Source organism: Saccopteryx bilineata, chromosome 5, assembly GCF_036850765.1.
Source record: "Saccopteryx bilineata isolate mSacBil1 chromosome 5, mSacBil1_pri_phased_curated, whole genome shotgun sequence".
NCBI classification, from domain to species: Eukaryota; Metazoa; Chordata; class Mammalia; order Chiroptera; family Emballonuridae; genus Saccopteryx; species Saccopteryx bilineata.
Genome location: NC_089494.1, coordinates 236,824,095 through 236,839,725, shown reverse-complemented (window position 1 = coordinate 236,839,725; position 15,631 = coordinate 236,824,095). Strand labels below are relative to the sequence as shown.

Below are 15,631 nucleotides of genomic sequence, written 5' to 3'. Positions count from 1 at the left end.
CTCTGCCCACCAGGGGGGCGATGCTCTGCCCCTCCTGGGCGTCGCTCTGTTGCGACCAGAGCCACTCTAGCACCTGGGGCAGAGGCCAAGGAGCCATCCCCAGCGCCCGGGCCATCTTTGCTCCAATGGAGCCTCGCTGCGGGAGGGGAAGAGAGAGACAGAGAGGAAGGAGAGGGGGAGGGGTGGTGAAGCAGATGGGCGCTTCTCCTGTGTGCCCCGGCCGGGAATCGAGCCTGGGACTTCTGCACGCCGCGCCGATGCTCTACCACTGAGCCAACCGGCCAGGGCCTATATAGCTTTTTTTTATAAAACTCCTCCAAGACAGATATTATTATACCCATTTCCCAGATGGAAAGATCAGAGCTGCATCCTTGTTCACAAGTGGAGCTGGGATTTGAATCTTGCTTTGTCTGAATCTAAATTTATGCCTTCTCTAAAATTGCTGATTGTCTTTGGTTCCAAAGTTCTGCCTCTTCTCTCTGGAACTGTGTAGGAGATCTGTTATTTTCAAAAGATGACAAGTTAACACTCACTGGGCTTTGCCTTATAACTGAAACATTTGCAACTCCCTGCTCTGAGCAGGTGTGCTGAGTTGCAGTTACCCTGTGATGTTTGTGCCCAAACCGAAGATCCCTATCAAGGCAACGGGTAAAACATGAATGCAAGAAGAAGCAATGATGGCTTTCTCCCACTTCTTTTTTAAACAAACCAGAATTTCTGCATCAGAGCGAAGGTTGCGTGCTTTGCAGGAGTCTCCTGGGAGTTGGTGCACTTGACTCAAAGGTGCTATTCTTACGTCATGTTTCAAACTCCTCTTCTGGATTTGCTCTCAGAGCCCAAGGCAGTTTCTTAGAAATTTCTTCAATGATAGCAACTCTCTGCCCTTTTTGAGCGGATTTGATTTGGGCAGACCGCCCCCGGGAGCTACATTCAGTGAATAAGGTGGGTGACCAAGTCAGGTTATATTTTGAGACAAAAACAAGTTGTGAATAGAATGCAATGATACTGTTTTCTTTTCTGCTTTTCTTTTTTCTTTTTGTAGCTTAGTAAATTGTGTCTGGAGGATGCTGTAAAAAGGTTCTAGAAGTGCTCTGACTGGTGTCTGCAATGTTGGAAAAGTTCACCAACTACCAAGGGGCATGGAGATTTGGCTATGTTAGCTGTGATCTGACAGATAAAAAGGATACTTTGTACCTTAACTTTAGAGCCACATCTTGCATGATTACTTTGGGTGCTATCATCTTCTGCAACAAGACCCTGCATTGTTATGAATTATAGCTTTGTAATAAAACAAACCAGGATGTAAATGTTTGCTAGGTAAACATAGTTATGCAGGGCAAACAAAATGGCAGTTGAGAACCCTAAGAACCTAACATTCACTGAAACAAAAAGGAATATGTTACCTTACGTTAAAATAGTTAAAAAGAATATAGATGATGAGAATAACAGCAGGGGAAATGATGTTTTTATGGTTATAGCTAGAAGAGGAAGCTAGAAGATGTTTGAAACGATATTCTTATCTGGTTCGGGAAGCTATTTGTTCGTAATGGATTAACATGCAGAAAGAGGAAATCATTCATGTGATTTCTAGCCTGTGGCATTTCTAAGATATTTTAACATGTAGAATTTTACAGGGTATTTTATATGAATATATTTTAAAGTGATGTATTATATATCAGAATTAAGTGCTTTCTTTTATGAAAAGCTAACATTTTACAATGCCCATCACGAAATCTCTCAATTAGAAGGAATGTGTATTTTGCTTTAATACAGTTGTTCATCACTTAGTGGGGAGCCAGGTAAGAATAATTACAGTATGACTAATGCTCTGGGTTTGAAACTCAAAGCCTTCAGACAAGGCTTTAGTACGTATTTTCCATCTTCTGAACCCACTGAGACATTTTATTATATTTGTTGGCATATCACAAATGAGGGTCTATATAAACATTAAAAGCTACCCACCAAATCAAAAGCATTTCAGTTGATAAGCTAATAGTAAGAAGAAGGGAGGCATCTTAGTAACCCAGGGTAACTATTCATTCCAGTTGTCACTGTCAGTAAGAGTTCTCTCTAGTGTAAAGGGCAGAACATCTTTTCACTGAGCAAGAATACCACCTATGCGTGAATTCAGGGTACACAGACAGTTGTGATATTATTTTAAAATCCTCAGTAAAAGAGGCCCCTGAGCTTAGGAGACTGTTACAGAGAAAACACGCCGTTCTTCTGCTGTGTCAGAGGGCATTTCTAACAAAGGCGTTTTGAGAAAGTGAGCCTCTACCTTTAGCCGATTGTCTTTGCCTGGGAATCTCAGGGGAGGAGTGCAGGAGAGAGGAATGGACCCACGGCCTTGGACCCGGCTGCCTTCCCTCCCACAGAGCTGCTCCCTCCTTTGGGAGACAGTGGCATGAAGAACCAGGACAGATGGGTGCCGTTAATGTTTGTTTTGCTTTTTGTATGCTATAGAGTTTCATTTAACCAGTTGTGGTCTCTTTGGCTGTAAAAGGCACTTAATAATGCTTACCACATAGAGCTATTGTAAAGATTAGATGAGAGAATCCTTCTAGCAAATGGTTGTTGAGTGAGAGTCTGAGATGCACCAGCGGGCAAGGCCAGGCCTAGGGCCTGAACGCCCCCCAGCTGGATGGGGCAGGGCTGTCTGGTGAGCGCCCCCAATGGCTGTGGGAGCCCATGGGTGGGCCTAACCCGACTGACGATGGCGGAGGTGGTGGTCATGGAAGGCTTCCGGAAATATGGCTTATAGTAAGGTCTGGTTCCTGCTAGCAGCTCTGTATCTAAAGTTTCCTTGCTTCCCGCCACTTTGAATTCCCCGGGATTCTCCCCCACCTCGGCCGCAAGGTTGGGCTGTTACCATCAGAACCGACACATCAGGACGTTTGGATTTGTTTGTGTGTTGTCTGTAGGCCCGTTGTGTGCACACATAATTTCAGTCATTTGCTCCTTCCCCATCCCGTTAGTCCTGTCTGTTACAAGAACGAGGGGATGGAGGGAGAAGAGGAGGGGGAGAGAAGCAAAAAGAGAGATTTCCATGAAAGGAGAAAAGTTAAATAGCTCTCTGTCCCCACCTCTATCCCACCCCCCACCAACACAATCCCCTCTGCAATGGAATTTCACGTGAAGATCAGTAAGGAGCAGAAGGAAGCCCATAGGCCGGCTATCTGAGAACATCTAAAACTGCAGTCATACACACAGAGAGCCAGTCCTTCAGATGGGGAAGGCGGTCAGGTGGGCAGCCAAGAGGGAAGGGGAGCTTTCAGGCAGACGTGGCAGTGCCCTTCCCGGCAGCACCCGGCACCCGGGACGGACGGGGTGGTTGTGCTTGGCCTGCAAACACTCCATCTGTCCTGACTCTGGGGGAGGCAGGGGCTTTTGGGAAGAAAACGTCTGAGGCCCCGAGGCCCTGAACTTAGAAGCCATGCTTGTGGTGCCTCTTGCTTTGTTCCCCAAAGGACACCTTCTAGGGAAGGCGGAGGGGTCTGTGCACGCAGGCGAGGTCCCAGGCCAACTCCTCTGCCTTCCCAGGGGACCCCAAGACACAGACCACTGGGTCTCCTGCTAGAAGTATAGTCAACTTTGAACTCTTTGCTGCCTCAGATCTTTCAGAAGCCCCGACGAGAAGACTCATCATTTATCCTGAAATTTCTGAAGCATATGAGAAGTCACTCTCCATCTGTGTATTAACTTGGCGCACCAAAGCCGCGTCCTGGGCTAGAAAACACCGAATTAATCCCCAGGGACACCCTCCCCTGCGCGCTCCCTGGAATTCCTCTAAGTTGACTCCCTTGTGGGGTGAAATCGGCCTCACTGAGGGGAAATACAAGGGCCCTCCGGCTTAGACTTGCCACTGGCTGTGTTTACTCCAAGGATGGTATTTCACAGTGGTTGCGATGTTCTTTCCAGGAGAGTTCAGGCACCAAGTTTCTCTTTAGTTTCAACACTGGAAAGCCAGGAAGACCCCCGCCATCTTGAGCGTTACACTCATTTTTATCCAGCGGGCACTCAATTTTTTATGTGGTGGCGTTTGCCGCTTCATACTGGTTGATTACAAGCTTAGGAACCACATGGCGTACGTTTTCTGTATCAACCTCACCCTTGGTTTTAGCTTAATTTTTGTCTTTATTTCTTTTGGCCTCAATTTTTCATTTCATTTTTTTAATCTGTTTTATCTTACCAAGGTGTATGTATTTTTATTTGCTGCCCTAAGTTTTTTGATGACCAAAACTGAAGGCAAATAAAGTACTCACCAGCCATGTGTTCTGCTTACCTAATAATATCATAATGGTGATCTGGCTTTCCATGGAAAATTTTCTAGAAGATAATGCACTTGTCAGAGGGCTCAGAGATCTCCCCTGGAGACTGAGTCCTTCCTGCACATTAACAAACTGACACTTGGGCTCATATAAAAGTCTCTTATGGGCTTAGTAATTTGTATGTCCATCTCTGAGAGTGTTCATCTTGCTCCGTATATTCCTGCCCCCGTGACACACCAGATACATTAATCCTCTTTTACTCCCTTGAACATGCCAAGCTCTTCCCTACCGCAGGGTCTTTGCACATACTGTTGCCACTGCTTGGACTGTTCTTCCTTCTACTCTCCTTAGGCTCCTCTTTCTCATCTTCAGAGTGGTAGTAACATATTAGAATGATTAGGGGAGTTTGTATTGATGACCAGGCCCCAAGCCAGACAAATTAAACTAAAATCTCTGGGAGGGTGGAGCTTAGGTACTGGTACTTTTAAAAGCTTCTAAGATAATTTTAATTTTACCTGGGCTGACAGTCACAGCTTTAGGTCTCAGCGTGATTGTCAGTTGCTTAGAGGCCCTCCTTGACCACCTCTAGGGTGTCGATTTTGTCTTGCTCTCTAGCTCAGCTTCTTCTCTGATTCCTTTGTACTAGTTACTATAATTTATAATTGTTGCATTTATTTGAGTGTTTTTGTTTGCCTCCCCCACTCGAGGACACAGGTACTATGAGACAGGGAACATGTCCGTTTTGGTCTTAGCACTATTCTTTACTGCACAGTGTCAGGCACATACATGAGTCTACAGCAATGAAGATGGCCCACAGATAATGGTCTGTGGAGCCTCCTGGAAGCCAGCCAAGTCTCCTTGAATATTATGAGAATTAATGTCAACCTTTAGTGGCTGTTTTAACTAGGAAAGTGGTTGTATATACTTCCCTTTTACCTGACTCTTGTGTCCCAGGATTCTTTGTGTGACGGTGTAAATAGGTCCTGACTCACAGCATCTCCTCTATGTACATGTTTTTCTCTTTCACTTGATTTGACCATTTTGAGTGAGAAATTTCATCTCATTCATCTTTGTTCCTCCCCACCCCGACCCCAGTACCCAACACTGGGTGTTGCACAGAGTGGGGGGCTCTATAAATATTTGTTGACTTGAATGGAGTTGACCTGATCCTTGTGGCATATAAGTATTTTGACCAAGATTTCACCCTGGGTAGTAGCATTTGTGATTATTTAGGGATTAGAGGCGTTGGGCATTGCGAGCACATCAAGAAAGTTAAATTTGTTGGTTTAGGCAATTTAGCCATAATCTAAATGCAGATGGTCTCTACACCTGGATTGCACTGGAGGACAAAACAAGTAAATTTGGTTTTGAAGGCAAATAATGAAACTCTGAGGAGTCTGAAAACAACTCATGCTCATGTCCCTCACAACACAGGTGTCGGTCCATAAGGGGCCGAACACATGGCAGGGCTGCTTGAGCTCTTGTGACGGCTGAGTCTGGTTTTTTCCCAGGTTATTATTTGGTAGTTATTAATAAAGCAAAGCAAACCAAACCACCCACCTACTGTTTTCCCTACATAGTATGTTCATCAAGCTGACTTGTAAATTATAAGGTACTTTTTCCCAAGCTTAAATGAACCAAGACCAGTGAGTGGAGTGGACCACTCCTCCCCACCTTTTTTTCTGCTTTATTTCACTTCCTTAAGAAATCATGTTGGTTTTTCACTCTTCCTTTCCTGTTTTATGTGGGTGGTTTGCTGGTGGGAAATGGATGGCCGGGGGAGGGGAGATGGTCCCGGGAGGGTTAGTATATGAAACCCAAACCACGCCATGCAGCAACGCTCTTATTTTGCCTCTTATCTGGGGAAGTTTTCATATTGTCATGGAGAGAAACGCACGTGCAACACCCCGCCCCCAAACCCACACGAATGAAACCCCTTCTTCGGAGAAGCCAGCTACAGGAAACTGACTTATGCACAGGAACTTGCTAACCTCTCTTGTCACATTCGGACGGTTCCTGCTGCCTCAGTCACCGTGCACACGCCACCCAACTGCCTTGGGTAGGACTTTTCTCCAGCCCAACTCTGACCTATCTAGTTCGTCCGTGTGAATCGGTTATCTTCTCAGGGAGGAAGGAAAGGTTGATCTCAGAAGGAAATCATCACAGCGAAAGAAAGGGCTTGGCAGCTTTTGTTTTTACTTACCTGCCCCGAACAACTTTGACTTCCGGAGGCAGTCATTTTGGTATCAAGAAGTGTCTTCAGCATTCTACAACAGGTAAGACTTGCTTCTTTAAAAATATCCCATTGGTATCAAAAGACATTTTTCTAATTTTATTTAGCTTTTACTTTAGGCTAAACATAGTAATTATCCTGTTGTAAAGTATGGAACAACATTATGGGAGAAAGGGAGGTTGCTCTGATATATGACTTCCCTCTCCAAGTGCATCTAACAAGACGAATATAGTTTTTGAGACATTAAATGTTATACTATTTGGCTTTTGGTTCAGATATTATTCTAGAGAACTGATATGCTTGTGATTAATTATGACTGAGCTCAAGTACTTTGCAGTGGAGGACTGTGTGGGCAAAGGCACGCAGGTGAGCGGCACTCCGAGACGGCCAGTCCAGTTGACGGGTGTGGCCCAAGAAAAGCAGGAGGTCTGCTTTACACATTGGCAGGAAACAAGCTTGGGAAGTTAACATGTAGACAGGTTATGGAGAGCCTTCAGAAGGTGTTGAGGAGAGCAGACTCCAGTCGGTCGTTTTCTAGTGTTCTCATGTCCTTCGGCTTCTCTTCTCAGCTGTCACGGCTCTAACAGAATTGCGTGTGGAGGGACCTTGGAGGTGCTTGCCTCTTCATCCTGGGGACTGCTTGATGCATCTCCACATCTGTGGTCCCCCATTGTCCTCTGCTGTCTTCCTTTAGTACACCATATCTGTCAAGCAAGGGGGGTTGGGTGGCCTGGGGTACCTATAAGACCTCCATTTTTGGTTAACCTTTTAAGGAGGCAATGAAAGGTAACCAAAGTAGCCTTCTTCTTGGGAGGACAAGTTGGTTGGCTGATTAGAAGCAAAACTCGATTCTTTAAAAGCTAATCCAACAATTCCATAAAATGTGTTATTTTCTTTGCATGTCTGAATGAGATGTTATGGATTTGCTGCTGCTCTTTTCCTAACGATGTGGAGCATTTCCCCACCCCCCGCCCGGACCATGGGACATCTGTGTCCTCATAATAACAAAAGCACAATATGGTTAATAAGGACTCAGACTTGGAGTTGTGTTGAAGCCTGGTGCTATTGCTTCTGAGCTATGGGAAACTTGAACACAGTATTTATCTTCTTCAATTCTAAAAAATTTATCAAGTAGTTGTAAAAATATCTAAAAATAATACATACTTCAAAGAGTTGTAAGGGAGAATGTGAAATAAAAATATGTAAAGCATTTAGCTTAGTAGCTGGCATAACATTAACTCTCAATAAATTATTCTTATTAAAGACTTGGCTGGGGACACAAGGATGGGATGGTCCCTGGTCTAGGATAAGATACCCGTAAAGTAAATGAAACTGATGGGCAGAGGCTGGGAATTAATATTTTTGGAGGACCAGGTATGGAGGCACAGAGTTGGATGTTTAATAGGTATAATGCATATGAAAAAGAGAAAAGATTAGAAACTGATATTTTAGGCCTTCCCATCTCAGATTCTCAGACTGTAAGACAAGTCTCTGAGTGACTGCCGTGTTATTTTGGGCATCTGTGGCTGATGTGTCTCTCTGAATGCTTTGGGTGGAATTAAAGAGCTGCTTAGAATTAGAGACAGAAAGGGTGACTCTTTTTCCTTGGCAAATTTAAGTTAAATTATTTAATTTCATTATATTTTAATTTTAGTGCTAGCAAGGCATAGCTAAAAATTTATTTCTATTAAAGAGTTGGGACCATGTTGACAATGACTGCCCAAAGTGCTTATTTGGGTTCTAGATGCTTGGGGTCTGAGTAAAAGCCAAGATTAAAAAGCATCCTGCTCTCCTGTTCCATTCTCCAGATAAGAGATTGTTTTGGGTTAGTAAACGTCCTTTAAAAAATGCAAATACGGCCTGTATGTTCATTATGTGGGAGATTCTCAATTATACATGCATATTACTTTAGTCAAATGGTAATATTGTTTTCCTAGAGCCCCACCGATAACGTTAGTGAGGGATGTTTGGGGCTTCGTGTATGGAAAAGGGATGGACCCAAGTCAGGATGGGTGCCTAAGTGGAGCATGCTGGGAGGCAGTGTGGCAGGACTGGGTGCTGGGGTGGGCACTGAGGGATGGACAGGGTGACCAGAGGGAGGTGGAAGGGTGCTAGAGACAAGGGCTCCTCCTAGCTCTGGAATCATTTGATTCTAGCAGCTGCTTGAATGCTATGAACTACTTCTTGATGCTTTGCATAGGAGATGTCATTCTATCCCCTCGAAATAATTCAGGGGGACAGTTGTTCAGAGATGATTTCATTTGTCTGGTTCTGGCCCAGAATTGTCATTCTTTAAGTCACTTGGGGAGCTTTTAAAATCTAGCAAGTCTCATGTGTCACCTCCGGGCTCTGGAGTGGGGTCCAGGAACGCATGTGATAACAAATGCAAACTCTTACCCCCAGGTGATTTGGAGGCAACTGGTCCACAGATGAGCAGCCAGGAGCCATTAATCTGGACCTCTCCTACTGGGGCCCCCAGCAATGAGATGGTAAGTTGAGTAAGGGCTAGGATGGGTAAAATGATCTTCCCTCTATTGTGATTATATGGTCACACAAAAGTATTTTCCTTTGTTTTGAATTAATTTCTTAGGAGTGTTCCCAGGAGTGGGATGACTAAGTCAAGGGTGAGAGCACGTGTAGAGCTTTTGTCAGCCATATTTACATTTTAACATTCATAGACAGGGTGCCACTTAAAGAATTCTAAAGTGTTTTACCCATGTAGAGGCTCCTCGTTATTACTCAGGAGGAGCCCAAAGAAAGAACTTGCTTTCAGTGGTGAAAGTGCCAAATCACTCTCCCATGTCTCTTTTCCAGTAAAGCAGGATACTTATGAATTATTTTCGGGAGAAAATTTCAAAACATTGCGGAATGCTCAGTAGCGTCTTAGAGCACTGCATGCGCGTGCGCGGGGGGTGGGGGGTGTTCTTATCTCTACACTTAGTTTCTTGTAAAACTGAAGTCAGCAGTGACCTCTTCCCCATTTCATAGAAAAGAATATACCCAGGAAGAGACTGGTTAAGTAACATGTAATACAGTTTTTATCACATTTGCCATGAGAACTATGTATAATCATCCATTCAGCCATTGCTCAGGTACATAAATGACCAAGTAGTTTTTACAGATGATCCCATGGAAAAATGCTAGTAAGATGAATGCTGAAGAGAGTATTGTCTAAATTGAAGGAGGGTGGGCAGAATTAATTGACCCAGACAGACCTTCTTCTTTAACTTTTATTTGCATTATGTTTTATTCATTATGTATTTGCATAATTTGCTAACCTTAAAAAAAAGCATGATTATAATTTGTGATACAGATGAGAATAAGGTGAATTTTCAGTGGCTTAAAAAAAAAAGATATGTTCTTTCAAAATATCAAGGAGATATCTGCGGTGGTGTGCGGGAGCCTGCCTGGGCTTGCTTGAGAGACCTGATTGTAATATTTTCAGAAAATGTGCAAGCTAGTTGTTAAACATATCCACCACTAAAATTAAATTAGATACCTCAGTTAAATGAGTTACATTAAAAATAAAGGTAACAAACACTCAAAACTTATTGCTTCCTAATTATTTACTACCTTTTACTATTATCTATGCTCTTGAAGTTATATGTATAATGGTGAGTGACTGAGCATCTCTTTCCAACTTTGCATCCAGTGATGTAACGTTGGTGGCTTGAAACTGGTCCTGGTAGAAGCGTCTACACCACAGAAACTGGCGAACACTGTGAATCAGGCCCCTCACACTTTTCTTTTTCTTGAGGAGAACCTATTAAACATTTATCGGCGTACCACCAAGGAATTGTGTAAAATACAAATATGGCAACTCGGCAATATGTGTCAGGAGACATTAAAATACTCATATGTTTTGATCCATTAATTCTATCTCTGGGAATTTGCTCTAAATAAATAATTCAAAGAAGGAGAAAACAAGTTGTGTAAACACATTCACGGATTTATTTATAACAGCAAAATCTGAGAATAACATAAATCATCAAAAGTTATTCCAGCAGTGTTAATTTCACGGAATATTTTGTAGTGAAAAAAGGTCATTGTTTTGAAAATATATTTGATATGGTGTTAAATTAGAAAATTTGGGATAAAAATTTCACATTCTGGTTTTGTTATGAATGAAGTTAAACGTGAGGATGAAAAAATGAGAGCATTTGGTGTATTAGGTGTGTTACAATGGTAAAAGGGTAGCATTCTGTTTTTACTTCATTTATTGTAGTAGTGGTGTGTGTGCTTTAAAAAATGTGGAGAAAGCCTGTATAGAAATGATCTTAAGTAGTTTTAATATGTATGAGGAAAGCTACGAGGAGTTTTGTGGACCAGATGGCGGTCTGCCTTGGACAGGCAGTTCTGTTCCGTGACTCGGTGGGCAGGGTACAGTGAAGGGAGACGGGGCCCCGGCAGTCCGGGGTGATAGATGAGGAGGGTACTTCTTTAGGGCAGCTCAGGAAGGAGGAAGAAGTGGCTGACTGGGTACTGAAGACTTGTCAAGGTGGATCGCAGAGGCTGAGAATAGGCCACAGAAGAGCCACTGGCAAAGAGAGAAAAGAGAACATTTCTTAGGAAGAGACGAGAGATGCTGATCTCAGAGGTGAACAAGATGGATGTGAAAATAGTTTCACTTAGATCCGAGAACAGTACGGCTCAAACCAAGGAGAAAATAAATGATTCTATTAACATGTGTTCTGAAATTTTAGTGTGTCTAAGAATCCTCTGGCCCTGGCCAGATAGTTTGATTGGTTAAAGCATCAACCCGAAGTGCAGAGGTAGCTGGCTCGATCCCCGGTCAGGGCACATACAGGAATAGATCGATGTTCCTTTCTCTCTTTCCCTTTCTCTTCCTCTCTCTCTCAAATCAATAAAATAAACATTAAAAAAAAGAATCATTTAGATGGATGGGGGACATGTGAACAAATGCAGCTTGCTAGGTTCTGCCTCCATGGATTCTGATCGAAGTGATCTAGGGTTGGCAGGAATACACATTTTTAATGAGTCCCCCACCCAAAAAAGATTCTGATACAAATGGTCTGCAGGTCACACTTTGGGAAGCACTGGTGCTAGTAGTTTGGATTGGCCCAGGCAATGTCTATCTGTGTGTGGGTGTTTGTGTGAGTGTGTATGTGTGTGAGTGTGTATGTGTGTGAGTGTGTTGGGGATGAGGTTGTTACCTTGAGGCTTAGATATGGGGGCTTTAATATTAAAGGGATGTGACAACAGAGAAAGCTCAGAAAGAACAAGTTATTGGTTAAATGTACAGTAACAAACTAAAAACAGAAGGCTGTACTTAAAGTACCCTTTAAAGGAATACTGTTTATACCACAAAATTCCCTTACGCAGGTAAACAGGCTTTGAACCGACTGAAGGTAGTTGTGAACAGAGGAACTACAAGCAAGTAGCACAGAGAGAAATGATCATAGGGAGAGTCTACGACCCACAGACATTCTATTGCAAGCCACGGGGAGGTGACAATTAAGAATGAACTTGGGTGGAAGATGCAGTACTTTGTCCAGAAAACATTTTGGGAAGGGGAGTAAGTCTAATTGTTGATTAAATATATTTTATATAGAGAATCTTAGCACTCAAGACAGTGATAGCGATTAGACATATGCCGTAATAGCAATACATCACAAAATGAACACACCGAAAGTGAATGACAAGGCCGTAGCAGAAGCCATGGTACTGAGCTACTGCCTCCACCTGGCTTCAGGGGAACTTCAGTGACAGTGGGAAGCTCTCAAATAGCCTTTAATGTCTTGAATTGTTCCAACTTTACACTGAAGATGATTCTTTTACTTTTAAATTTTTTTCACATTTCCTGTTATCAGGGTCACTAGTCTCTTGGACATGGTGTGATGATAATCAACAACCTTTCTTTAGCACCAGGGGTGCAACTCGGGCAGTGGTGGGATTCAAATAATTTCCCAACCTGTTCTCTGCCCTAATGACCATTTTGAGTATAAAAGAAATGATATACTGAAAGGCAGTTTATTCTTTCCTGCATTTAATACTTAAATAAGAACAATAAAAGAGGTACACAAAACTAGATTATGTTATAAGAGTTTTAAAATATTAATGAAAAATATTAAATATTTATAATACCTGACAAAGAACATAAAACTGTTATTTAAGATATTTCCATATTGCTGCTTCTTTTTTTTTTTTTAAACAGAGACAGAGAGAGAGTCAGAGAGAGGGATAGATAGGGACAGACAGACAGGAACGCAGAGAGATGAGAAGCATCAATCATCAGTTTTTCGTTGCGACACCTTAGTTGTTCATTGATTGCTTTCTCATATGTGCCTTGACCATGGGGCTACAGCAGACCGAGTAACCCCTTGCTTGAGTCAGCGACCTTGGGTCCAAGCTGGTGAGCTTTGCTCAAACCAGATGAGCCCGCGCTCAAGCTGGCGACCTCAGGGTCTTTTTTTTTTTTTTTTTTTTTTTTTTTTTACAAGCTGCTTTCAATAAGTTTTATTTATTTATTTTACAGAGACAGAGAGTGAGTCAGAGAGAGGGATAGACAGGGACAGACAGACAGGAACGGAGAGAGATGAGAAGCATCAATCATCAGTTTCTCGTTGTGCGTTGCGACTTCTTAGTTGTTCATTGATTGCTTTCTCATATGTGCCTTGACCATGGGCCTTCAGCAGACCGAGTAACCCCCTGCTGGAGCCAGCGACCTTGGGTCCAAGCTGGTGAGCTCTTTGCTCAAGCCAGATGAGCCGGCGCTCAAGCTGGCGACCTCGGGGTCTCGAACCTGGGTCCTTCCGCATCCCAGTCTGACGCTCTATCCACTGCGCCACCACCTGGTCAGGCGACCTCAGGGTCTTGAACCTGGGTCCTCTGCATCCCAGTCCGATGCTCTATCTACTGCACAACCGCCTGGTCAGGCCATATTGCTTCTTGATTGGCGTCCTCACTTGCAATTTTTTTCACCTATGGATGAAATGAACTTTACTACGGGTGCTTTGAATAAATACGCTGTTGTGCAGATGATCGTTAAAAAAGAGTAAGGAATATAAGTTTGTGATTTTCACATTGGGCAGCTGCCCAGGCACCCAACCGTAGAGAGAACCTTGATTACAATTGCCATTTTAACAACCAGTTCACCAAACTTAACAAAAAATTAGGTATCCGTTCTGCCGAACCGGTGCAAACCGATTGAATCCCACCACTGAACTCGGGCTCTGTGAGATGGGCAAGGGCCTGACACCTTCCACAAGCACCTGCTGACTGTCCTATCCCCACTTAACAGGGTTTTTTAATGAGCTGATTAACTTACACAGAGCAGTGTTTCCTAATCACTTTTTGGTTACAAATTCCTTTGAGAATCTGATGAGAACCAAAGAACTTCTCCTTGACAAAAAGCACACATACAGAAACATGCACATTTATAATGTTTAAGGGGTTTAAGGAGCCTTTAAAACACACCCACGGGCTCCTCATATAAATAACTCCTGCACGGAGGTCATCAGTACAGCCAAGTAGGCCTTGCAGAGGTTGAGAGAGTTCTGGTTGTTGCTGGTGTCGGATTTAGTTGCTTAAGAGAAATGCTGAATCTTCAACTGACGGTTAAAATGAGAAGAAGATGGCTAATGCGTGTGTATTTTTATAGCAGCAGATCCTTAAGTTGAGTACACATGAGGGCTAGAGTTGCTTCTTTTCAGAGAATATGTGACTTAATTCTGAATTCTCTTGTGTTAAGCCAGGGCCAGTTCCTACCAGGGAAAACCGACCCTCAATTTCTACTCTAATGTCTTACCTACTGCCGTGTGGTGCCTGGACGACAGAAGAAATGCAGGCAGGTGTAAATACCGAGCTGGTCAACTCCAGAGTGAGTGCAGTGAGGCACTGGGCCGCCCAACACTCCTCAGTGTGTACCAGACACCCAACCAGGCTGCTTTTAGAGGCGAAAGACTTTAGACGGTGTGTGATATGCTTGCTTCTGGGTGTAAAATGTAGAGTTTCTTATCTGAAGCCAAACTTGTGCTTGGACCCTGATGACTTTGAACATAGTCCTTTTCCTGTGTAGTCTTGCACAGAAGACCAGTGAGCCATCTTCCGTTAGTGGGTTGGCCGAGTTGCATTTTGGGAAACTGAGTGTTTTCAGCTGAAAGCTCATGTTAACCTCCTGTCCACTTGGACTGTGATAGGGACTCAGGCAAGATATGATTTACCCCAGACCTGTCTGTTTAGATAAGCCAACTCTGTTGAAATGAAAAAGACCGTGCTATCGTGTCTGGGTCATAGAGTGGGGGAGACACGGGCTGGAGACGCATGCCATCTTCAACCCTCCAAAGGAAAAGTATGTGCAGATTGGCTGAATAAAATAGATGATAAGAGATGAGTCAGGCTTCTCTTGATCTGTCATAATGTAACTCTTCCTTTGAGGCAGAAAAGGAAAATCTATAACAAATATACTCAAGTAATTATTACACCTAAACTTCTATAACCATTTTAATTATTGTTCACCCATGACTAGGTCTCCTGCAAATTTCAATTCAATGTATTTTTCAATGCATTTTAATAATAATAATACTGTATCACAGATTCCTCGGTGATAGTCTACAAAACAGAAATATTTCAGGTACACCAAAGGCAAGTGCATTTTAATAATAATACTGCAGCATAGACTCCTTAGATACAGTCTGTAAAACAGAAATATATATTCCATGCACACCAAAGGCCAGTAGCAAACTGTCCATCTTTCTTGTCTCCTGGAACTAGCTCCTCCTGCTTTGTCATTACACAGAGTAACCCAGGGACTGATGAAGAAGCTGACTGGCACGTATATCTCCCTCGATAAGTTTCCTTTCTTCCAGGAAACTCTTTCTTGTGGGCAGGATTCCTTCTTTTCCTTTGCTTTCCCCACTGTTCTAGCTGTTGCCTACCTGAGCACATCTAAACATACACATATCTCCTCATGAACCTTTTTCTCAGTTGCCACAAAAACTTCTGCCTGTCTTTGTTCCAAGGTGAGCTGAAAACGGCCTCAACCATGACTGAGAGGTGTAAGAATGCCTGTGATTATTCTAACAAGTAAAATGAAAGCCAGATATTTTGACTCAAATTTAAATAAGGTGAAGCTCCTGCCATCAACTACGAAAGCCCTTCAAGGGTCTAG

General features: G+C 43.1%; 1 protein-coding gene across 8 annotated transcripts in view; it reads left to right on the top strand.

The window, feature by feature from the left end:
* The first annotated feature begins 615 nt into the window (after positions 1-615).
* RHOH (ras homolog family member H) overlaps positions 616-15,631 on the top strand; it is a 56,053-nt gene continuing 41,037 nt past the window's right edge. For 4 of the 8 annotated variants that reach the window (XM_066281254.1, XM_066281258.1, XM_066281257.1 and 1 more), the window contains exons 1-3: positions 616-783; positions 6,137-6,544; positions 8,905-8,990. The gene's annotated coding sequence lies outside the window, so the exon portion shown is untranslated. Of the gene's footprint in view, positions 943-5,806; positions 5,881-6,136; positions 6,545-8,904; positions 8,991-15,631 lie in introns of those variants that run through there. The other 4 variants (XM_066281256.1, XM_066281261.1, XM_066281255.1 and 1 more) reach the window with 3 other exon arrangements.